We start from the raw sequence: 24,223 nt of genomic DNA, 5'->3' as shown, positions 1-24,223 counted from the left end.
CACATCCCTTACACGAATTTAACTACCAGGACAAGATTCTAGAATGTATAACTGACCACCTACAAGGACAAGAGGTAATCATTAGGACCAAAACATTGGTTCACAAAGAATATCATATCAACCTCTTTTGTTTCTTTTTCAGAAGTACTTTATTGCTAGATGAGTAATGCATTAGAAATAATGTATCTGAATTTCAACAAGACATTTGACAACCAGTCTCCAATATGCTTGCTATACTGTAAATGTCTTAAGAGTAGGATGTTGTTGTTTTAATCACCTTTGTATCTCTAGCATCTATCTGGCATATAGAAGATACTAAATAAATGTTTCTTGAATTTACTTAATTAATTAAGCCTTATAGATATATGAATAAATGCACGCTCAAACAAAGTTTCTAATAATTAATGTGTTTTTTTTGTTTTGTTTTATTTTGTTTTGGGGGGTATTTTTGGCCATACCTCACAGCTGCGGAATCTTAGTTCCCCAACCAGGGATTGAACCTGGGTCCTCCGCAGTGAAACTGCAGAGTCCTAACCACTGGACCACCAGGGAACTCCCTAATTAATATGTTAAATGACAGAACCAAGATCCAAAAAGGTCTTAACAAAAATTTTAAAAACATAAGGAATAAGAGAATATAACCATAGATAAGAAAAAGAAAAAAATAAGAGAATATCATGTCAACTTTATGCCGATATATCTTTTAAATTACCAAAACTGACTCGATAAAGCACAGAAAATATGAACAGACCAATAAAATACTGTTAAATACCTATCTCTTTTAAAAGTGTGAAGACCAAATGGTTTTACAACTAAGTTTTTTTAACTTGTAAAGAACTGACAATTCCTATGCTCTCCAATAGACAAAGATGGCAGTAGACAATTCCTGTGCTTCCAGAGGATAGACAAAGATGGGAAGCTTCCAATTCATTTTATGAAACTGTCATGACCCTACTATCAAAACTCTATAAAGACAGCATAAAAATTAATGAATACAGATATACACTGATATATTGTGTTCAGTGATATAACTCATATATACAAAATTCAAATTCTGCAGCATGAATATATGTACATGTATAAATATATACTATAAGTAGCTTATTTGAGGAATACAAGGCTAGTTAAGCACTAGAAAATCTATCAACATGTTTTATAGAATATTAACTAAAACTAAAAAATAAACAAATTATTTTACCAATAAATGCCAAAAAATACTTGATGAAATTTTAAAAGCATACTAAACCAAAAAAATCTTAATGAAGAAAGATCAATCAGGGACTTCCCCGGTGGCACAGTGGTTAAGAATCCGCCTGCCAGTGCAGGGGACACGGGTTCGAGCCCTGGTCCAGGAAGATCTCACATGCAGCAGAGCAACTAAGCCCGTGTGCCACAACTACTGAGCCTGCTCTCTAGAGCCCATGAGCCACAACTACTGAGCCAGCATGCCACAGCTACTGAAGCCCACACACCTAGAGCCTGTGCTCTGCAACAAGAGAAGCCACCGCAATGAGAAGCCCACGTATCGCAATGAAGAGTAGCACCTGCTTGCAGCAACTAGAGAAAGCCCGCACAGCAATGAAGACTCAAGGCAGCCAAAAGTAATTAATTAATTAATTTTTTTAAAAAAGAAAGATCAAATCAATCTAACCAGAGAAAATCTATCTGGAATAAAGGCAAGCTCCTGCACTTAGCTCCCCACACCCAAAAAAAACTCAGCCGCTCAAGTACAGGATGGATGAGACATGGTAACTAAAAGGCTTGTGAGTTTTAGTTAGCAGTAAGATTAGTGAATCAATAGCATGACGTGGCTTCCATAGAAATTTAGGCTCCGTTAATAAAAGAATATTATCTAAAACAACAAAGGTGATAATTCCACAGTATAATGTAATAGTAATACTCTTAGATTCAAATCCTGACCATTGTGTTTTAGTAATGTCACCTTAAGAAAATTACTTAGTTTCTAACCCTCATACATTGTTGGAGGGAATGTAAATTGGTACAGCCACTATGGAAAATGGTATGCAGATTCCTTAAAAAATTAAAAATAGAACTACCATATGAACCAGCAATTCCACTCCAGAGTTTCTATCCAAAGAAAATGAAAACACTAATTCAAAGAGCTGTATTCACCCTTATGTTCATCACAGCATTATTTACAACAACCAAGACATGGAAGCAATCTAAGTGTCCATCAATAAATAAATGGATAAAGAAGAAATAGAGATATATACAATGGAATATTACTCAGTCATAAAAAAGAATGAAATCTTGCCATTTATAGCAACATGGATGGATCTAGAGAGTATTATGCTAAGCGAAATAAGTCAGACAGAGGAATACAAATACCATACAATTTCACTTATATATGGAATCCAAAAAACAAAACAAAATAGAAACAGACTCATAGATACAGAAAACAAACTGGTGGTTGCCAGAGGGAAGGGGATGGGGGATTGGATGAAATAGGTGAAAGGATTTAAGAGGTACAGACTTCCAGCCATACAATAAATGTCATGAGGATGTAATGTGCAGCATATAGAATGTAGTCAACAATATTTTCATACCTTTGTATGGTAACAGGTGGTTACTAGACATTGTGGTGATCATTTGGTAATGTATATAAATGCCAAACCATTATGTCGTATACCTGAAACCAATATTATATGTCAACTATACTTCAATTTTAAAAAAGAAAAAGAAAATTACTTAATTCCTGAATCTCAGTTTCCTCATCCATAAATTAGAAATAATAATACATACCTCACAGGGTTAAGGTAAGACTTAAAGGAAATACCACTTGGTACATAATATTGTTTAATATATAAAACATAACTTTTAAACAAACTATCCAAGTACTCTTTCATTCAGTAATATCTACTGAGTGCTTTTAGGTTCCAGGCATTGCTCTAGTCACTAAAAATTAAACAATGAACAAACAAACAAAATTCCTATCCATGTGGAGATTACATTTGAGTGGAAAGGGGGAAATAACATCTCTATCATTGCTCCCCCAGCATGGACTGGATGATCATGTACATGAAATCCACTGTACTGAACACTTTCAACTCTGAGATTCCATGATGCAAACTATGAGTTTATGATTTGAGGTATAAGCACTACAGGTATACACAGAAATGCATTCTCAAGTTCTAATCTATCCATGAAAGGCTTAGAATAACTACCATACCACTGCCATCTCCTCTGGCACCATCACCATGTCATTGCTGGTGCAAAGGGGCAGGCAGCCCCTCTGATTTCACAGCTGCCCTCTCAGATACTGTATATCATCTATGCATTTAGATGCTGAACTCATAGATACCTCCACTGCCTCAGCTACTTTCCTTTTCTCCACCGGTACCCTCTCCACCAGGGAAACTGCATGGAGTCATTAGTGGAAAGAGCTTAGCTTTTGCCAGCAGACGAACTTGGGTTCAAATCCTAGATCTAACATAGCCAGTCTGCTGACTCCACTAGGAATCTTCTGGGACCTAGAGTTCAAGCCTGCAATCCCTGGCCCATGTTTGGCTGAGGCTGAGCTCCTCCCAGAGGATGCCACCTGGGTCCACAGGATACTTGAGCCTGCATCAAAAAAAGTCTTGAGGGCAACAGAAAGTTACCAACTCCACACCCCAATCTCAGCCAGCTGCCTCCACCCATAACCTTCTAGGGCCTAGAAATCAGGTCTGCAATCACTGGCCAAGCCAGGCTGCATCTGGGTCCTCCCTGTGGGGTGCCTCCTGGGTCAAACTCCCTGTCTGCTAGCTGCCACCTCTTTAAGTTCACCACTGATTCTTCAGTTATTGCTACTGTCAAAAATCTAGCCCCAAGAAAACTCATACCCAAACTCACTCTGTACCCAAGTCAACTACTCTCCATAAATTACGAAACTCAAAAATTAAGATGTTGACCTTATAGTAAAGAAATATTAGTTCAAGTAGATTTGTTGATTTGCATTTGAAGAGGTTATCTAAGTACCTATTACTATAGAACGTGAGTATTCTCTCTCAAAAATACTGTAGAGTCATTGTGTTGGGGAAATTGTAGGATAATTTTACATTACATTCTAGTAATATTTATTTTTACCCCTTCAATAAAGTATTTGAATATAATACTCTTTATTTTTAGCCAGATTCTCCTTTTAAAGACATTCACTTTAATAATAGCTAATGCTTACATGGCACCTACCATGTGCCAAGCACTGTTCTAAGCACTCATATTTAATCATATAATCCTAAAACAACCTGAAGAAGTGGGTGCAATCTTACAGATAAGGAAACTGAGGCCTAAAGAGATCAACATAACAGGTCCAAGGTAAAGCCAGCAAGTGGTGGAGTATGCTCTCAGCCAAAATGTCACAAGCTCGCTTTACCCCAAACTAATTCTCCAGCACTGTATAGGTAAGAGAAATAAAATTTGAGTCAGCAAAGAATTACTACTCTTCAGAATGCTTGACAAAGGAAACTAAGAACAGGTTTTAAAACATAATCTTAAAGATGGGGAAGGGGCAGGAGAACAATAAAAATTCAAGGGAGGAGAATTTTTTAAACATTTGGGACAAGAGGACATTCAAAGCACCAGTATTTTCAATCTTATTTTGCCCTAATATTGACACCTATGCATTCTATGCATCTACCTTCAGGTTGAAATTATTAATAAGTGCTTAAAAAGAATTTAAGCATCTATATTTAAAAAGAAATTTAAATATACTCAGTTCTTGCCTTATGGCTGCTCACTGTCTACCGCAACTGACAGTGAGTTGTAAAACAACAACTGAGAGATAACTGGCCTCACTGGCCTTCTTCTACATTGCTGGAACAGATGGAAAGAGACACATCAATTCAGAAAGAAAACTTAGACGTGTAATGGAGAGTGGAGAGAATTAAAAATAAATAAATTAATTAAAAGGTAAAGAAAATAGGTGTGTCTGTCTAAGTCCAGAGAGAGATCTACTGCTGCATACAATAAATGTCAGGGGTGGTGTGCCTTTAAGCCAAAAGCCGATCACCAGTGACCTTCAAAGATCTTACTTATGTAACACGGTGCCCTCCCTTAGCAGAAACAGAACCTTGTAAGCAAAAGAATGCAAAAAATAATGGGTCATCAAGTGGAAATGAACCATCTAACTGGTCCAATGGAAAAAGAATGTGAGAGTTTCTTTATGTGAATGTGAAGCTGATAGATATACAGACAGCCCTCAATTTGCATTACACTGTGTTAACTGAAACTAGTGCATATTGGATCCAGGTCCTCACTTTGCAAGGTTCTGCAGTAACTGAGATCAAACCAAGACATCCAAACTATGTAAAACTGAGATCAGAACTATGCAAAAGGAGGATATGGTTCTGATATAGATGAGTTTCAGTTCACATCGAGCCTGCAGACAAGGACTGCCTTAATAACCAAACTTACTGAAACTCAACATCACATAATAATATGTTCAGCTCCTGATTATCCTGATTATCCAAGCTCCCAATTATCTAGCTTGTAGATTATCTGGGGGAAATCTCATGACTTACGTGCCTATTAGAAGCAGCTGTATTATATAGCAGAAATACCATAGGACTTCAAACCAGGACATCTGGGTTTAGATTATGGTTCTGCCATTTAATGACTATGTGACCTTGGGCAAGTCATTTTCCCTCCCCAAACCTTAATTTCTTTGTCTGTAAAATGAGGATAATGACATATATCTCCCAGAATTGTTATGCAAATGAAATAATAAAATAATCACTGATGTCTAATGAGAGCTTACAATGTATCAGGCACTCTTCCAAGTGTATTTTGTATATTGAAACCTCTCAAAAACTATGATACTCAGGTTATTATTTCCATCTTATGAAAGCACCCAGAAATATGTGGCTATTGCCCAATATATTTTTGGTGATATGCATCTGTTTCATTACTCAGTACTGCCTCCATCCATGGCAATGAATAGGTACTAAAAAGAAAAAGAAAATCTGCAATCTGTTCATTTATTAGATGCTTCAAAAAACTGTTGAAAGAAGAGAATTAAGTTCTTACTGAAAATAGGGGGGATTCTTATTCCTAGAGATTCCTTCATCCTCCTCCTCTTGAGTGCTAGTTGCACTCTAAGATTCTGGAAGAGATTAACTAGCAGACTTCAAAGACAGCCAACTTTGTTGGTGACAGAAACCATACTCAAAAAACCTGGCACTGTCCACCGCTGCCAGCCTGGCCAAACACATGCAATGGATTGATGGCTGTATCCCAATGCCCTGTCCCTCTTGTCCAGCCCAACCTCCTTCACAGACACAACCCTTCAGATGCTAATACTTCCTTCCTGAAGTTCTCCCTAGCCACTTTAGGTTAGAAAGCAAGAGCACTGTCTAGGATCACACTGTGGAAATATACTTTAACAAAGTTGGAAGGGTGAAGGGAAGAAGATAGAAATATTTTACAGTTTTTGCTCATTAATCAAACCAGCATGAATTCATTTATTAATTAGATTCCTGGGCATTTGTCAGTTTAGAAGACAGAGAGTGGACATGGTGCTTTGAGGGTGATATACAGAACAGAGAACTTCAGTGAAAGCTCTGTATAGAGGCAGCACAGAGCCCTATCCCAGAAGGGTATCAACAGGATGTTAGAGATGAAACCTCTTTGTAGATCATCAAACTTCCCATTCTACTAGTAAAGAAACTGAGTCCTAGAAAGAAGTGATTTAGCCAAAGTCACCAAAAGTTTATTGGCAGAGCTGAAACTCCCAAACTGGGTCCTTGCTACTACACCAAGCTGCCCAACAAATATACCAAGTTAGAGAAAAGAGGGAAAGGGAGAAGAGAAAGCTGAAGACAACGTTAGCCTATAGCCATCCCTCACTGCTGCCTTACTCACTTTTCCCAGCTTCTGCTCTGATTGTACCTAAATCCAAGGAAGGCTGAGAACAGAAGCAACAAAGAACCCCAGGCATTCAAGGGAGTAGTGATGCTCCACTTGGTCCCCTCCCCTGCAACATGATAAACACACTGAACTATGGAATCTCACTGACCCCTTCACGCCAACAAATGACTCAGATTGTTTTGCCTTGCAATAAAAGGTGGCTTAAGTGCTTCCTCTCTCATATCAGAGCCCTATAAAAATGAACCCCCATACTGATAAATCTGTAGCCCTACTCCCTGTCTCAGGTTTTCAGTGACTGGCTACATTCTTCAGTGGGATCCTGTCCCAGGAGAGTGTTCCCTGGAAACTATGCTTTTCCTCCTTGATTCATCACACCCTCACCCCTCCTTCTCATTTGCTTTTCTATTTAAGTGGTCTCCAAAGTAAGCTCACACATCCCAGGAGTACACTATAGAAATACACTGGTGTATACTTATTTATTTAAAAAGTGAGAAAAACTAATCCTCACTTAAATTTAAATACCGATAATCAAACATATGTCACATCCTGTACCAGAGGAAACAAGAGTAGTCTGATTATTGATAATATTACTTAGTTTTTAACTAAATTAACCCTGAACAAACACTCAAGTGGCTTAAAAAGATCCTTCCAAAGAGACCACAGTTTGAGGATAATATTAATAATATACACGTTAGTGACAATAATACCATGACCAAGCTAACACTTGTACCATAGTAGTAGCCCTTTATTATAGGATAAAACAACAATGATCCAAACAGATCTGATAAGAAATAGGCCAAGATATTTTTTAACTTATCAAAAAGACAATTTGAGATATAGATTTATATCTAGTATCATTAACAGTGTACCTTACCCTACTGTACTTTGAGATGTTAAATAATAATATGAAGCCATTACAATCAGTAAGACATTTAAAAACAAAGCAAACAGATACAAAATTTTTGTACTTGCTGCAATTTTTCCAATAATGTTTAAAATCACACAATACTCAATCCAATATTTTACAAAATTTCACCAAACTTATGTTAAATGTTTAGAAACCTCTTCTGAAGTTCCTTAGTTATAAAAGACAAAAAGCCACATGCTATTAGAAAAGTTCTTGTTCTTCCTGCTGCTATAAAAATAGCTAAAAATAATACACAGAAAACAATATGCAACATTTAAATACATTTCCTGGCTAAAAAATCAGATCTGCCACAATGTACATCCCTGGGTAACCATTTAACTAGAATGCAATGTGAATGATGTCCTTATGGGTTGTACAGTGAGTAGTGCCACAAACGATGTTGGAAGTTGCATAGAAAACGTGGTGTAGATTTGAAAAAGAAACTAATGTCATGTAGAATGATTGGTTTTCAGATAATGAATGTACATATTTTTGAACATGCCTCAGTTTATGATCTTTGATAGGCAAAGTACTACTTTTGAGTGAGTCACCAAAATATGTACCAAAGAAGATATAACCTCAACAGTGTTACTTTTTAAATAAAAGTAATTTTTAGGGAAAAGTGACTAAGTGTAACTACTGGTGAAGTGATTGCCCTGGTGGGACAAACGGAAAAAATTAGGGATAAGATTACAGAGATAACACCATGGACTAACTACATCATTCATAGCCAAGCAATTTCGGCACAATGTTGAAGCCAAGTGCTACATGATGATGCGATTACTTTTAAAAATAAACCTATAAAACACGGTAAAATCTTTACAATGCTTTGAAATGAGATGAGGAGTAACCGTGAGAATTGTTTGCACTACCCACAGTTTCCACTGCTTATCTCATGGCAAAGTTTCCAAACTTAAGGATAAGGAACAAAAAAACTTGTGTACCAAATGTGTTAACCTTTTATGTGATGACAAGTAGCTGTGAGTGCGTGTTATCAAATAGCTAGACTAGACTAGATAGATAGATGGACAGACAGACAGATACATACATACATACCATCAAACAAATTTAATCTGTCTCTTCAAGGTGAAGGTGATATTTTATCAAATGATAAAGTAAATGCTTTTCAAAACAGATAAATTCTATTAAAAAAGTATTTTAAAAACATGTTTGGAAATGATTCCATCATAGTGTGATTTTATTACCAAAAATTCTATGTCTATCACCTACAAAAACTTTCATCTGTTTTCAATTTAAAAATTGGCAACAGAACATTCTAACCTGTTTAATGCTATTCCAAAGAGTTTCAATGTGTTTTTGAGCCCATTTATTAAAAATATGGTAAAAACAACTGATTGTCATCAGAGAAGATAGAGATTTACTAGCCACATTTTAACAAACTTTTTGCATATTTTGTGTAAAGGATTAATGAATTAGTATCACATGTTACTAAGTGCAAACAATAATGTACTTCTTCCATTTGTATGTATTTTTCTTTCTGAGGTATTAGTTTTTAGCTGTGGCAGCATTAAAACCATGTAGCAAAGAAAGCCGAACCTAGAAACTAATCTTTAAATCACTTTATCACCAAGTGTTAAATTAAGACTTTTAAAAATACCAAAGCATATAACAGAGTTTGGGGGAACCACAGTTAGTTTTTAAATATTATTTATTCTATCTATACCTCTTTCAATTTAATATCTATTTATGAATGTTTTATAGCATATACTACCACAATAGTACATGTATAAAATTTTAAATAAATATGGACATGTATTAGGGCACATGCTCATAAATATTTCGCTGGTGGTGTGCCCTATCCAAAAAGTTTGGAGATCACTATTCTATTATAGTCAGAAGTTCCCCCAAATAAGCCTTAAAATTATCTTGTCAAGAGGAATTCTTCCAGGCTCACCCTTACCAACAATACTGTCCAGTTGTCCTTAGGCTAACCCAGACACTTAAGATTTCTATTTCCTTCTCTCCTTAAACATCCTAAATTATGATCTTTTCACCTCAGCTACTGAAAATGCTACATTCACACCAATCAAGCAGGGAGGATACCAACTAGTGCTACTATGTGATAACATTCAAACAAACATTTTATTAATAATCAAAGTTATTTACTTTTAAGATGCAATAGCAATATACATATTTAAAATTAAATAGAAGCTTCCTTTGAAACAATTTAAGATGTCCAAATAATTTAATGCCCCTCCTACTAAACATAATAAAATTATATTTCTATTTTTAAATTACCCCAGATATAAATTTGTTAAATAAGCAAAACTAAAAACTGTATAATCATAGCCTCATAAGGGGTAGGGAGGGTGGGAGGGAGGAAGATGCAAGAGGGAAGAGATATGGGGATATATGTATATGTATAGCTGATTCACTTTGTTATAAAGCAGAAACTAACACACCACTATAAAGCAATTATACTCCAATAAAGATGTTAAAAAATAAGTTAACAAATAAAGGACATTGATACAAATGTCCTGTTTTACTGGGATTGTAATAGAAACCAGTGTATGCATAGATCAGAAAGGAAGAAGAGAATGATCCAAAGATGTGAAAGTGGTGCTAACAACATTCAAAAGAAAAAATCAGCATACAATATGAAAGGGTATACATTTCCATATACTTTACTCTCGTTCCTGATAACATGAATGAGTTTTCCATGTGGACATAACAAAGAAATTAAACACAAAATTTCATAACTAAGACATGACTAATTATGATGAGTGCTTTGGAAAAGGTCCCAAGGTGTCATAATTAAAGGCTGAGGTATGTTTCATTCTTTCCCTGCCATGCCATACACAGAATTAAGAGTTGCCAAGTTCACTAGCCCCACCAAATGTAGGTTGCTATATATATTTTCCTTGGAGAAAATAAGCCTGTTACAAATTAGTACACAATTTAAAACACGTAAGTATTCAGGGTACATGACCCTACCTTAGCAGGCCTGTAAATCACACAAATCTATACAAAAAGTACAAATGTAGGCATTCTCTGGAACTGTTGTCTGTAAAAGTTTAAAGGGTCTAACCTCAGAGAAGCTGAAAATTTCTTTTAATAATGCCTTAGAGTATTATATTAAAAAAATAAAAATTAAATATAACATGCAATTTTAGTTGGTTTCAAGATTAAAATTCTTTTTTAAACCTCAATATATCTATTTTCAATATGCATCTTTACAGTGGGAAAAGACTACAGTTAAGAAATTTTAAAATACACTATATCCAATCTCCTGGGATAAACCATAATGCAAAAGAATATATAAAAAAGAATGTCTATATGTGTATAACTGAGTCACTTTGCTGTACAGCAGAGATTGGCACAGCATTGTAAATCAACTACACTTCAATTTTTAAAAAAAGACAACCAAATTCAAGGCCACTGCTAGCGTCATCTTATATTTTGCTTGTAAACTCAAAATTCAGAAGTTGACTAAATGGAAACAAGTGTAAAAAAAAAAGAAATTTTAAAATAGGCCAATTTTCCTCCAGTGTGTATTTGGATCTTCAAACTCAAGAGTAAAAAATGTTCCTGAGACTCAGTTAACTAATATGCTGTGTTCCAAGTTTGTTAAACTTTGTTCAGTTGCTATATTATTTCAGTTTTTATTTTCTTTTTGCTTGGGCTTTTGTTTCTTATTAAAGAACTCAACTGAAAGTTGTAAAGGAAAATGTTCTTTAAAGCATCATAACTAATTTAATATGACTAAGGGGATGTTTTTAAACTGTTTTATAGAATTTTCACATCTTTTTTCCTCTTTTTTACTCAGCTTCAGAGCCTTTCTTTTTTAATGGAGAAATTTCATCATATTTTTCATGGCATTATCAACACTTCCAGTCTACAGCATACCAAAGCAGTGGTAAGGAAAATAGTAGGTTAAGGTCATTGGAGAAGAGGGCCATAACTTCTCCAGCCTATGTGACCACAAAGCCCTTTTCAGAAAGTGATTATGTCACAAAGTCATATAAGCTGCAAAATCTCTATAGGTGTATTTAATTTGGAGAAACAAGTTATTAAACACCAGAAAACTTCCAAACCAAAAACAGAAAAGAAGGCCTGTAGCTCAGAGAAAAGGCCTTCAGAAAGTTATTAGAAAACATGAGATCCCAGATTACAAAACTATAAAGGGTGCGTTTAGCATCCCTATTTGAAATTATCAAGAGTAGAGAGGGGTTGCTGCTGCTACTACTACTTCTACTACTGCTAATGTTCATCATCATCATTATATAATAATAATTTGTATTTCTTCCCCAAAATTTGAAGCACTCTGAGGATTAATTTCTTCTCACATTATCCCTCAATGAAAAAGAAGTTATGGAATATGCCAACTTTATAGTTGGAAATCTCAGAAATAACACCCAGATCTAAAAATTTCCAGATATCTCCCTTTCTCTAAGACCATGCTTGCCAATTGAAAAAAAAAAGTTTTTTACAGTGCAAGATACAAGATTTCATTAATTCATGGTCCAGATCATCAGTTCATATATTAACAAGCCATTTATTTTAATTTTCATACTTAGTTACATATTTGAAGGAAAGCAATAATTTAGAAAACTTCTCTGTACCTTAAAATATACTCACAATGTCCCTGACCACAAAACTGAGCTAAGAAAGAGAAGTGCAGAGGTTAAACTGCTGGCCTATGGCCACTTCACATTCATGATAGGCATGGCCTTTCTAGGATCACAAAGACACAAATATGAGACATTTTGCTATCAGACTTACAAAATAGTCAATAACACCATCAAATGTTTCCCTCGTGTCCAATGCTCTTCAGGATGTTACTTCAAATAACCTAATTAACCTTTATGACACAGCCCAAAGGCCATCTCCTACTAGAAGCTTTCCTTAACATAGGTACTTCTGCTCTTATACATATCTCCATTATAGCAACTAGCACACTGCATAGAATTACCTATATTCATACCTCCTCACTAGGATCAATCATGCATTTTCATCTTTGAAATTATGTAAGCAAGTGGTTCTCACCTTTTCACCGCCAAGGGTCCTTTTATTAATCCTCCCTCATAAAACCCATATTTTGAAAATGTGTTGTCTTTCAAACTAGCCATACTTTATGTTATAATTAAATCATTTCCTAATTTTTAAATTAAAGACATATATAAACTGACATTTAATGTTCCTGATCAACAATGTATTATTCATCTACATTCAGTATACGGAAAAGCAGTGTTGGTTTGGCTCTGGAAATAAGTATGATGATAAAATAAATGAGCACTGACATTATATAAAAGAGATTGGGGGAAAAAGGAAGGCCAAAAATGCCAGCCCTAATTTATGACACGCAAGCTTTGTTTATAGTGAATAATATCCTGAAGCAAAACCCAATTGAAACAGTTATTCCTATCAAGTAGGAAGTTAGACAGTATGACTGGTAAGGTTATCTACCCTGTATACCTTTTATTGAATGAGGCAATGAATATGAAAGCACTTTGAAAACTGAGTTCTATAAAACACATGAGAATTAAGGGCCCTTTTCATGCTACAGTTCTACTACTGATTACTTATAACTATTGTGAATTAATCCTAACACAGTTGCCTAGAACTGTTCTAGGCACTTCTATATAAATTATCTTCAAACTTAATCTTCCCAACAACCCTATCCGATAAATTCTATCACAATCCCCATCTTAAAAATTAGGAAACTGAGACTTAAAGAGGTTGCATAACTTTTCTAAGGTCGCTCAACTAATTTAGGAAATAAGACTTCAAAGAAAAGATTCAAGAAATAAAAATTGCAAGTTTAATTTTGGTTTTTTCACATGTAGGTGTGTCATTCAAATGAAGAATATGCTTCCATTTTTTTCTTAAAATCAAAGCAAAAAAAAGCAGGTTAAGATGTATATATTTGACATTCAGAACTTCCCAGTGTTAATCACTGAAACACATAACCAAAGAAGATTATAAAATCTCCTTCTTTGCTGGCTTTCCCAAAAAAGAGAGCTTCTTAACTAATTCGAATGGAGAAATACACCCCTGGAGGAGGGAGGATGTCAGATGAAATGATCTTTCAAAATCTCTTCTAGCCCTTAGAACTGGAATATTCTCAAATTTGAGAGCTGGACATCCAAACTCTGCATTTAGTCACTACTCTACCCCAAGTCTGAGAGACTACTAATTAATTCTTCTTTCTAGGAAAGAAAGAAAGGAGCATGTATTGCTGTGAACATTTCATATAAGAGGAAAAGAAATCGATTATATAACTTGCCAAAGATTACACAACAAGTACGTAGTAAAGCTGAAATGGGAAGCCAGCTCTGTGTAATTCTAAGTACAATACCCCTTCAACAGTAATAGATAACATATATTAACTATTGAGGTTAGTGTTTTACATTTATTTATCTCATTTAATCCTCACAATAACCTTATGATGTAGATATTATTACTCTCATTTTAGAGTTGAAGAAATGGAAGGTTAGAGATTACACCATGCATATATTGGGGGCAGATGGGGTGGATGAGTTCTCCTACATAGAAGGTTCAATGCCCATGGAGATAGCTGGAGATTATTTCTGAGAAAATACTAACATTCCTGCCCTTTGATACTCTTTCCCAAGAGAGAACAATGAACTATTCTCTCCTAGTTAGGAGCATTTTTCTCCACTTCTACCAATGACCTGCTTAGCACCATGACAACCGTGCCTAAATTTCCCACCTATCAAATATTAAAAATCTTCAATAGAAGAGAAAGTCCCTAAAAAGTAAAAAACTTGTGACTTCAAAAATGCCCTTCAGGATACCTAGAACTTAGTAAGTGCTCAATCACGTTACCCAATGATCTGTTTGTAAAACATAAAAGGAAATATTTGCAACCATGCCTCGGAATGAGTCCCATTTAAAATCTATGCTTGTCATTGAAAAATATATATATCTGTGTATATGTCAATCCCAATCTCCCAATTTGTGCACTACTATATATAAAATAGATAACTAATAAGAATCTACTGTAGAGCACAGGGAACTCTACTCAATACTCTGTAGTAACTATATGGGAATAGAATCTAAAAAAGAGTGGATATATGTATATGTATAACTGATTCACTTTGCTGTTCAGCAGGAACTAACACAACATTATAAATCAACTATACTCCAATAAAAATTAATTTTTAAAAATCTGTTGCATTTTCGTTTTTCCACATATCGTGGTTGTGTAGTCGTGGAACATAAAGCATCTTTAACTTTCTTTGTCTAATTTTAAAGAACTACTTTTCAAAGAAGCAAAAAAATTGCGCTCAGTGAAGTCAAAATCACAAATAGCATTAAAGTCCCTTTTTGCATTTGAATGGATACATTAAAGATAGACAATTCAATTCGTCTCTTTAAGATGACTAGAAACAACAAATTATTGAAGATAGCAGGGATAATAGATCATCTAAAGATTTTTCTTGTGAAATTTTCAGAGAAGAAAGAGCTCATGGGAGAACTTGAAATGAGAGAATACAGAATGTTTGCATAGATGCTAACATGCACATCACATAAAGAACTTTGAATTACCTTATATTTATTATGCTTATTTATACATGTCATCATTGAAAAGCATCAAATCAATATACTTAAGTAATTTTGATCCAAAATAGTTTAAACACAAAAACTCTTAAAGGATTTCATAATATCATATTAGGCTTCTTCAATACATGGTGCTTCAATCCAGAAAAATCTTTTAAAAGCTTTATAGACTAGGGGAGCTTAGTAAATAAAATATACTAGTGAAGTCCTTACCACATGCGTAGAAAGAGAGCAAATACGGAAATAGAAAATCTAGAAAATTACAGAACAGCGAATTCAAGTTAATTACCAAAGATGCAAATTTTCTAAAATATACACAACATTGGACTACCAATTGTTAGGTTTTTTTATTTCACTATCCTATCCCCAAATAACTACAGGCTATGATGCTAACCCAGTTCTTTATAAATAAACTCAAATGTCTCCCTATAAATGCAAAGAGATAACCCTTTAGATAAACATAAAGATGTCTATAGTTTCAAATAATTGTTTTTCACTTGAAGTAGTATGAAAGAGAATTCCACTATGCATTTTCATGCCATTAAAAGGTAAAGAAGAACATTTCAGAATTTTTAAACATTTTGAAAAGGAATTTTTTTCCAGTATTATGTACTGTGCAAAATAGTGAGGATTACTAAATATATTGGCATTATAAAATAGAAATAGCTGGGCAGTTGATTTTTTTATGTAGTTTATTAGTTTACAATAGATTATAGCATCTACAATTAACCTCAAAATAATTCACATCTTTACTAAAGATGAAAGTTTTTTTGAGTGAATAGTAAAATACGAGTGATATATAAGGGGTCTTAGAGGAGCAAGAAGAGATTCTGAATATAAACAAGCCATCATTCTGGCAAAAGGAAATACAAACAACTAGAATAAAAATAGTTGATGCACAAAAGCCATAATGAGGGGGTAGCTCAAAAAATAACTTCTACTTTGAATGGTTTGGATGAAATACAAATTATCCACAGAAAAGTGTGGACTGGCATAAATGTTTGTACAAAATTATAAGTGTATTTCAAGAAGTATGCAAGAGGCAACCGCCTGCATGATGCACAAGGTCCCGGCAATGCTCTGCTTAAGTGCTAGTGCACAGAGTCCAAACCACTGCATTTTAATTACCATGCAGCCTCAGATATATTGCCTTTGATATGGAAATGTTCTTGTTCTCTCATCTTCACATATGGTCTCATGCACAGAAATCTTTATCTGATTCATAAAAAATAAACTAGAATCCAATCTCAACACCTGACCTCAGTGCTTAGAAGTTTTTTACTAAGCATGGTGTCACTATAAAAAGAATGGCTAATATTAGTGTAAAGTTGGATATTTTGAGCAACAATATAAAGGATTTGCAGTTAAGCACTGAATCGATAACTGCTTCTCTGAGGTTTTAGGGTTTCAAGGTCCTTTTTTTGAGACTATCACAGATTTGAGGAAGAACAGACCAGCACCCTTTTTCAGAGGTGAGAAAGTCCATAGTAGATTTAAATGAAATCCATTTTACAACCTCCACCTACACTCTCAATTGATATTTTCACCCAAATTATGACAATGGATATTTAAACCTGAAAAGCTCTATCAAAATCCATAACACAAATTTAAAATTATTTCCAGTTTGACTAAATGTCTAAACAAAACAATTAGCTGAAAAGCTTTTACCCTCTTCCACAGAACAAGGAAAATAAAAACACTCTTCCTATAAATGAATAATGAATATATAATAAGAGAATGATGAAAGTTTCTGATATAACTCTTACCAAAACAATTATTTTCAGATCACAGTTGAAGAACCTCAAGCGAAAATGATATGCTATACATTTAAAATGTGCTTACTACTAATAAAAACTGCTTTTCATAGAGTATACCAGAGTGCCAGTTTGTTTTTGTTTTTGTTTTACTTGAGTATGTTGATAGTCAGAGCATAATCAGTAGAAAATGTGGAGTTAGGATAAAGACATAAAATGTTCAATATATTATTTTTCTTGTTAGGAAAAAAATAATAGGGCAGAGTTATCTTTCTTAAACAAGAAGCAATCCAAATGCAGAGAGAGTCCATTTTCTGCTCTAAAAAGCAATGAATATTTGTTTGTTTTTTTAGTGAGTTTTTATAATAAAATATGTTCTCATTAAATCTCATGTACCCACATAACTTGATAATTCTGAAATAACCTAGATTAACTTTTTTAAAAAACCGTAATATGACCCATCTAACCTCATGACAGCAGATAATACATCCCATCTGCAAATCATCTTGCTGAATGTTATCTGTGTTTTATCATTTCTAGTACCTGTCTGTGCCTGATATGGTACTCTCAGGCACATTAGCTTGATGGAATGTTTCACTTGACTTCAAAAACACCAATTGATATATATGCACCCCTAAACTATATTTAAACAAATAGCTCTTAGATCAACCAAAATTTTAGTTGTACTCTACTATACTTTTATAGAATGCTGTTTGTAAATAGTGAAAAGGTATATATGAATTCTCTCACTAACAAGAGAATTCTTTCAAACTTAGAGATATATAACCTAACAATATTGAAAAGTATAGAAAATATTAAAAGTAACGGTTAAAGCCAGTGTATATTAAACTTTGTTAAAATTCATTTATTCCAGTACCTAGTGTACTAATTGAAAGAGGATTATTTAAAATGTCACTAGCTTCCTTAATATAAGATGGATATGTGTAAAATTTCATCAATGACCAATAACCCAATAATTCCTAAAAGAAGTCAAATAGAAACAGACATAAAATCTCAATAATGCCACCAAAATTTATCATTTATGTATTTAAAGTAATATATCTTAAAGCCTTATAAGAGAAAGATTTGCTAGATATGTTAACATATTTCAAATATGTGCTTTTCCCTTACTAAGAAAAATATCTGTTGCTTTCTACTACTAATGAAAAAATGTTCAGCAGACAATATTCCTACTGAATGGCATTTCTTCTAGATATTCAGTTACTGATTCCATTATAGAATCAACTTAAGGTATAGATATTGATATTGCTTTATTAATTTTTTTACATTTATCTTCCTTTATAGTATAATGTTGAGCATTGTACTTACACAATATACTATTATAGGAGTTTGTATCATGCTCCATAATAATAAACTCGTAGATGTTTTTTGCATTTTAAAAAAAAATATACACCAAGAGAAAGTTCCTTCTTATTACTTCCAAAATAAAAATTAAGAGCAACAATAAATATGATAAACAATAAACAAAGACTATTTAGTTTTGCCACTATAAATAAAGGAATATGGTGGGAGAGCAGAGGAAAAAGGAGGTGTTGGTGGTACATGAGAAAAGCAACAGAAGATATTAGCTTGCCTAAGGAATTAATGACCTAGCACTTGTCTGGATCCTGGTTACTTACTGCCTTTAGTCATAAACTAGATCTAATATGTGTAGTGCATACTTACTTGCTTTCAGAGTCTAAAGTATTTTTTTTTTTTTGGTTGGTGGATGTTGTTCTTGTCTTAGAAAGGGACAATCTCTCTTGATTTATGAGGATTTCAAAAATGTAGGAGAAAAAAATTTACATGTCATTTGGCCTACTGCCCATGCACTCACATATGTGTATTCAGGCAGATACACTCAAATATATATAGATAATATATTTATGGTCTGGTACAGTAAAAAAAAAAAATTCAGTCATAACTTTCCCCCTACTATAATAAGAGGAAATATTTCATTGATTCAATAAAAAGCAAATGCAACTAAATAAACCGTGTCCCCACCTCGCATCAGAAAGGTACATTCTTGCTGCCATAGACAAGCTAATCTTATCCCACTAAATTTGTGGAAAGTTTAAGATGTTTGCTTGTTTGTTTTAAAATAAAGAGAATCTTCTAGTAGGTATCAGGAATATCTGAGTGGCCTAGAAACAAGGGAAGAAGGGAGACTGATGAAAGTGCCTAATGCTGAGTATTGAATTCCATGGTGACTGCACAGGGTGACAGAGGGAAGGTCATGTTCATGACTGCGGAAATCTGGTCTCTGCCAGAGAGTGCAGGCTAAAGCTGACCTGAAGCTGGCGTCTGGTAAGCTAGGTAGGAAACTCAAGCACCAATCTGGGTACGGACAGAGAGGACAAGGCACTGCTCCTAAAAACCCCAGGCTGAACAAGAGTAAGACAGGGAAAGACAGCAGATATTTCCAGGTTCACCCCACAGTGAACACGAGCAGCCCCAAGTGGCTAGGCCTGGAGGGGGAAAACAGAAGCTGCAGTCAGGGCACAGACAGTAATTTGCTGAGACCTCTGGGGTGGGTGTGCGAGGGAGCACAGAGACAGGTGAACAGGCCAACTAGAAGCTGAAACCCCTACCCCAGCCAGGATACAATGCCAAGTCTGGGCTAGTCCTACTGGGTTAGTGCAGACAGAAGGTCACTAGCAGCCTTCCCCCATGGGCGGGGTGTGGAGAGTAGTATAGTGCCAGATTTACTCTGCATCCCCTTTCCTCATTCAGTCTGCACCCTGCCTCTGGTGTCTGGTTTGCCCATCTAACCAGTAGTCCGCCCTCAACCGAAAAATAAAGGACAAACAGGAAGAGAAGGGGAAAAAAAGAGAGAAAAATCAAAGACAAGGCTACATTGTCACAGTCTTCCCTCTTGCCAGGGCCTCCCAAAGGCTGTCCTGGCTGGTTCGGCCCTCCCTCAGGAATCCTGTAGCCTGGAACGGTGCTGAGTGGACCAGGTCCGCCAAGCCCGTGCCTATGGGCCTCCGGGACGAGGTGCTGAGTGCGCAGGCTAATTATACATGTGGCATTTGGGCAGCCGACTGTCCAGTGACACCTTACCTTATGAGGAAACGTCAACCCCAGCAACTGTTCAAAACAAAATGCCATCGTGGGATCAGCTTCGCCGGCTCTTGGCCGGTTCGGGATTGCTTTTACCACAGACTCAAGCACTTAGCGCAAGAATGTGGCCTGGGGAGGCTAGTCGTGAGCGGGCGGACGAGGTGGGGGGGAGGACAGGCGGGGCGGTCCTTGCCAGGTGTCCATCCTGTCCCCCCTCGCCATGGATCAGCTCTCGGACCCGACCACTTGACCTTTTTATTCACCAAACCCACCTCCTGGAAATAGATTGGGCGGGGCTGTGTCTGTTCTCCTCGAGACCCGGGGAGAAACCTGGGCATGTGACTAAACAGGGCAGAAGGGAGGAGACCCTAGGGAGGCAGGGAGAGGGGGCACTCTCACATCCCGACTCCACTGGGTTGTTGGCTGGGCCGCCCGGCCAGGGCCAAAAGCCCAGCCGCAAGAGTGCGCGCCGGGGTCAAGCGCCCCGGACATGGACGTCATCGAGCGCCCCATTGACAGTGCGAAGGGAGGTCCGGAGCCCAGGCCAGTTTGCCGCAGCAACGGCTGTGGGCCATCTCGAGACCGAAACTTCAAGCTTGGCCCTCAGAGGAGGTCACACACACAGAAGGAGCCGGGGACAGCCCATCTCTCTAACATCCCAGCCCCGCCAGCAAAGTCGAAGACTTATTTTTAGTCCCCAAATAGGGGCAGCATTCAATATCTGGTATCTGGCCATTCATACAGTCAAACGTTTTCAAACTTGGTCAGCCTAAGAGAGCTTTAAAAAAATTTTTTAAAAAGCCCAAAAAACTCAAAAGACGCCAGCAACAACCACCTTTTATCTGTTCCAAACACACCGATTCTCTTTTTATCTTAAAGCTCCGCGGAGCGCCCGGGACACAGCCCGGGAAACGGAGCTAATCTGTCCTCCGCAGCCCCTCTCTTGGTGCCCGAGCAACCCCGGCAACCTTTGCACAAGCCCCTTCCCTTTTCTGACCGGCCCTTTAAGGGAGAAGAAAGCAGCTCCCTCTGGGAGCCGTCAGGCTCGGGCTGGGCCCCGGGCGGGTGGCAGCACCGCCCCTGGGCCTGGGCCGAGCCCCAGAGCGGCGGATCTCTGCCGGTCTGCGGGGAGGACAACGGGCGGCGGGGCCCCGGCAGGGCGCCGAGAGAGACTGGGGCCGCCGGCGGGGCTCAGGGACGCGGAGAGCGGAAGAAACGTGCGGGCGGCTGTGCGTCTGCCGCGAGGACTCCGAGGCCGAGCCCGCTCCGGGAAGGGCTGGGCGGGCCCTCACACACACCCCCGCCGACCCGGCACCACCGCCCGAGAGTCCGGGGAAAGAGGGCCACGGATTAGCGCTTGGGTTTCGGATTGTCTTGGAGTTCGGTTTGCTTATTCCTAAAAAGATCATAAAAAGTCACGTCCAAAAATGAGGGGTGGGGGAAGAAAGGAGAGAGCGCAGGGAATTGGAGGCAACTCGCGCAGGGTCCCGGGAAAGTTGCGGCGGAGCGGTGTTGGGGTGAGGGTGGGAGGAGGGAGCATACGGCTTTTCTAGCTACCCGGGTTTTCTTTATGAGCTCCTCCCGGTAAACTTCACCCGGGCGGAGAGTGCGGCGGAGATCCTCGACTCTTGCCCGCCCTCGGCCAGCGTCAACCCCACAAATAGCCAAAGTTTCCAAACCAAAATGGGGGTGGGGTGGGGTGGGGTGGGGGTAGCGTTAGGAAGCCCAGAAACCCAGCAGGTCCTCCCGACCTCCCGCACCCCGAGCCTGGCTAACACTGAAGCACTCCGGAAAACTGCGGCATCGTAGTCAGTCACACGGCGAATCAACCCAACACTTTTCAAGAAAACAAAATATTCGCTGGGAAACTTACTTTGCATTTAGTCTCTATTCTTTGGGGGTATGCGGTTTAGGTCGGCTCGTAAGGGAAGCTCGTTTTGTCCAGGTTGGATATTGTCTACTTATGGATCAGCCCTTGGGTGAGGGTTTATTTTAATTTATGGCTTATGCATTCTTTTAAGGTCGATTTACATGACCTCCGGCTACAACTAAGACAGCCGAGGAGGGCACTCCAGTCGTCAGTCGGCCAAACCCACAATTAAAACAGCCCTCCCCCTAGTCCTGGTGTGACTAGGACTCTCCCCGGGTAGGCTGGCTGCCTGCTTTTCTTTTTTCTCTCTCTTCCTTCGTCACTTCTCTGTTTTTTCCTTCTTTCTTTCTTTTTGTCTTTCTTTTTGAATATCACGAAATAAGATGTGATATCAGTTTGAAAGTTTCGGTATAACTTTCTCCAGACCCAAGCCTGCAGCGATAAAGAGAGATACAGCGCTCACAAAGCCCTCAGGATGCTGCCCTCTTGTGGGCACAAAGGGCCTTTCCACCCAGCGGTCCCATCTGAGCCCTCACAGAGCACACACGCATATACTTCACACACACAGAGAGAGAGAGAGACAGAGAGAGAGAGAACACTACACACGCAGGCATACGAGCTTCCTCCATCACACACTTGGCTCAAACTTCAATGAAATACCTACCTCAAACTTCACGGAGACTTGAGAATTCATTCTCTAAGCCACCTGACTTCTTTTTCATATCATTCCCAGTTACATAGATTAGAATATCTATACGGGGAGACGGAGGAGGAGGAATAAGGTGGGCTGAGAGGGCGGACAGATTTCCGGACGAATACTTAGGATGGCGATAACAGCTTTCTGTTGTCAAAGGTTGCGTTGTCTTTCTCTCCTGCCCTTTTTGCCTTAGTGTCCCACGCACAGTTATCTACGGCTACAACATGTGTTTTCTCCGAGTGGATTTTGGGGACAGGGGGGTGGCAAGAAAACCAGAAACCCGCCACGCAGATCTGTCACCGCCTCCGGAACAAGGCACAACTCTCCGAGAGGGGGACGCATCCTGGGGATACGCGCGTCCACCAGCGAGCGGCTGACGCTCGGGCCCCTTTCTCAGTCGCTACTCTCCCCCCCCCCCTTTCTGCGTTGGCCCCACTCAGCGCCCTCCTCCCGCTCCTCCTCCCCCCTCTCCCCTCCCCAGCCAAGTACGGAAACCCGCCCCGGCTGGGCAGCCGTGGCTCCCGGCAACCCGCGCCCTCGCCGGGCTCCGCGCGCTCAATTCTTGTACTACCCCAATCCCTCAGTCCCGGCTCGGTGAAACTAACCCTGAAGCTGCCCGGAAGGGCAGGAGCGGAAGGCACTGGGGGCCGGCGGCCGGGCCCGGGGTTCCTGCCCCTGCCCTCTCCTGCTCCCCAACAGGTAGCTCACAAATGGGCCGCGCGCTCTCGCTCTGCCTCCCTCGCTCTCTAGATCGCTCGCTCCGTCCCGGTTACCTGGGCGGGCTCCAGGATGGTACCGCACGGGAGGGTTCCTTGTGCGCTGCGCCGCGGGAGTAAATGGCATTAAAGAAAAAAGGGAAAGATACAAATTTAAAAAATTAAGGAAGGGGAGTCGTTGCTGGGTCAATTAGCACAGCCCGGGGAGCAAGAGAGCAAAGCCCCCCAGCGCCGCGGCCGGCGCAGCCCGTTAACTCAAGTCGGCGGGGGTGTCCCGCCCCGGGCGGGGGGAACGCTGACCGGCAGAAGTTTGCCGCCGGGGTGCCGGGAGGTGCGCGCAGAGCGGGGTGACTAGGGGCTTCCCCCTTGAAACAAGTGAAGGCGATGGTTAGTGCTGTCAATCTTGGCAATCAGTGTGAGCGGCCATGTCGTAAGTATTCAAAGCATTTCCCGTCGTGCAACATCAGAAAGTGAGTGGCCAGGGCATTGATCTGAGCGAGGGAGAGGAGGCAGGGCTCCCCTCCCAGACAACACAGGCAAGATGAGACAAGAGGCGAGGGAGGCAGCGAGCCAGGCAGGGAAGCTGGGAGGGAGGGGGGAGGGCCAGGGGAAGAAGAAGGAGGGGAGAGCGGGAGGCAAAGGAGAGAGAGCCGGAGAGAGGGCAGAGACCGGCAAGAGCGGAGGTTGGAATTGGAGAAAGCGCCTGAGAAGAGAGAGTGAAGCGACTAGTAGGAGAGAAATGGAAGACGACAAAGAAAAGGGAGAGTTGAGGTTAGAGGGGAATGTTGACAAGTATTAGGTGGAGAG

General features: G+C 38.8%; 1 protein-coding gene across 18 annotated transcripts in view; it reads right to left on the bottom strand.

Annotated features, from left to right (window-relative positions):
* Positions 1–23,868, bottom strand: part of SOX6 (SRY-box transcription factor 6) — a 640,888-nt gene extending 617,020 nt beyond the window's left edge. For 14 of the 18 annotated variants that reach the window (XM_057553077.1, XM_057553084.1, XM_057553082.1 and 11 more), the window contains exon 1: positions 22,007–22,129. The gene's annotated coding sequence lies outside the window, so the exon portion shown is untranslated. Of the gene's footprint in view, positions 1–22,006; positions 22,131–22,667; positions 23,012–23,473 lie in introns of those variants that run through there. The other 4 variants (XM_057553079.1, XM_057553081.1, XM_057553078.1 and 1 more) reach the window with 3 other exon arrangements.
* Positions 23,869–24,223: the final 355 nt, after the last annotated feature.

The sequence above is a fragment of the Balaenoptera acutorostrata genome, chromosome 9, assembly GCF_949987535.1.
Source record: "Balaenoptera acutorostrata chromosome 9, mBalAcu1.1, whole genome shotgun sequence".
In the NCBI taxonomy this organism is placed as follows: Eukaryota; Metazoa; Chordata; class Mammalia; order Artiodactyla; family Balaenopteridae; genus Balaenoptera; species Balaenoptera acutorostrata.
The sequence above is the reverse complement of the archived record's forward strand: the minus strand, read 5'-3'. Positions and strand labels throughout refer to the sequence as shown.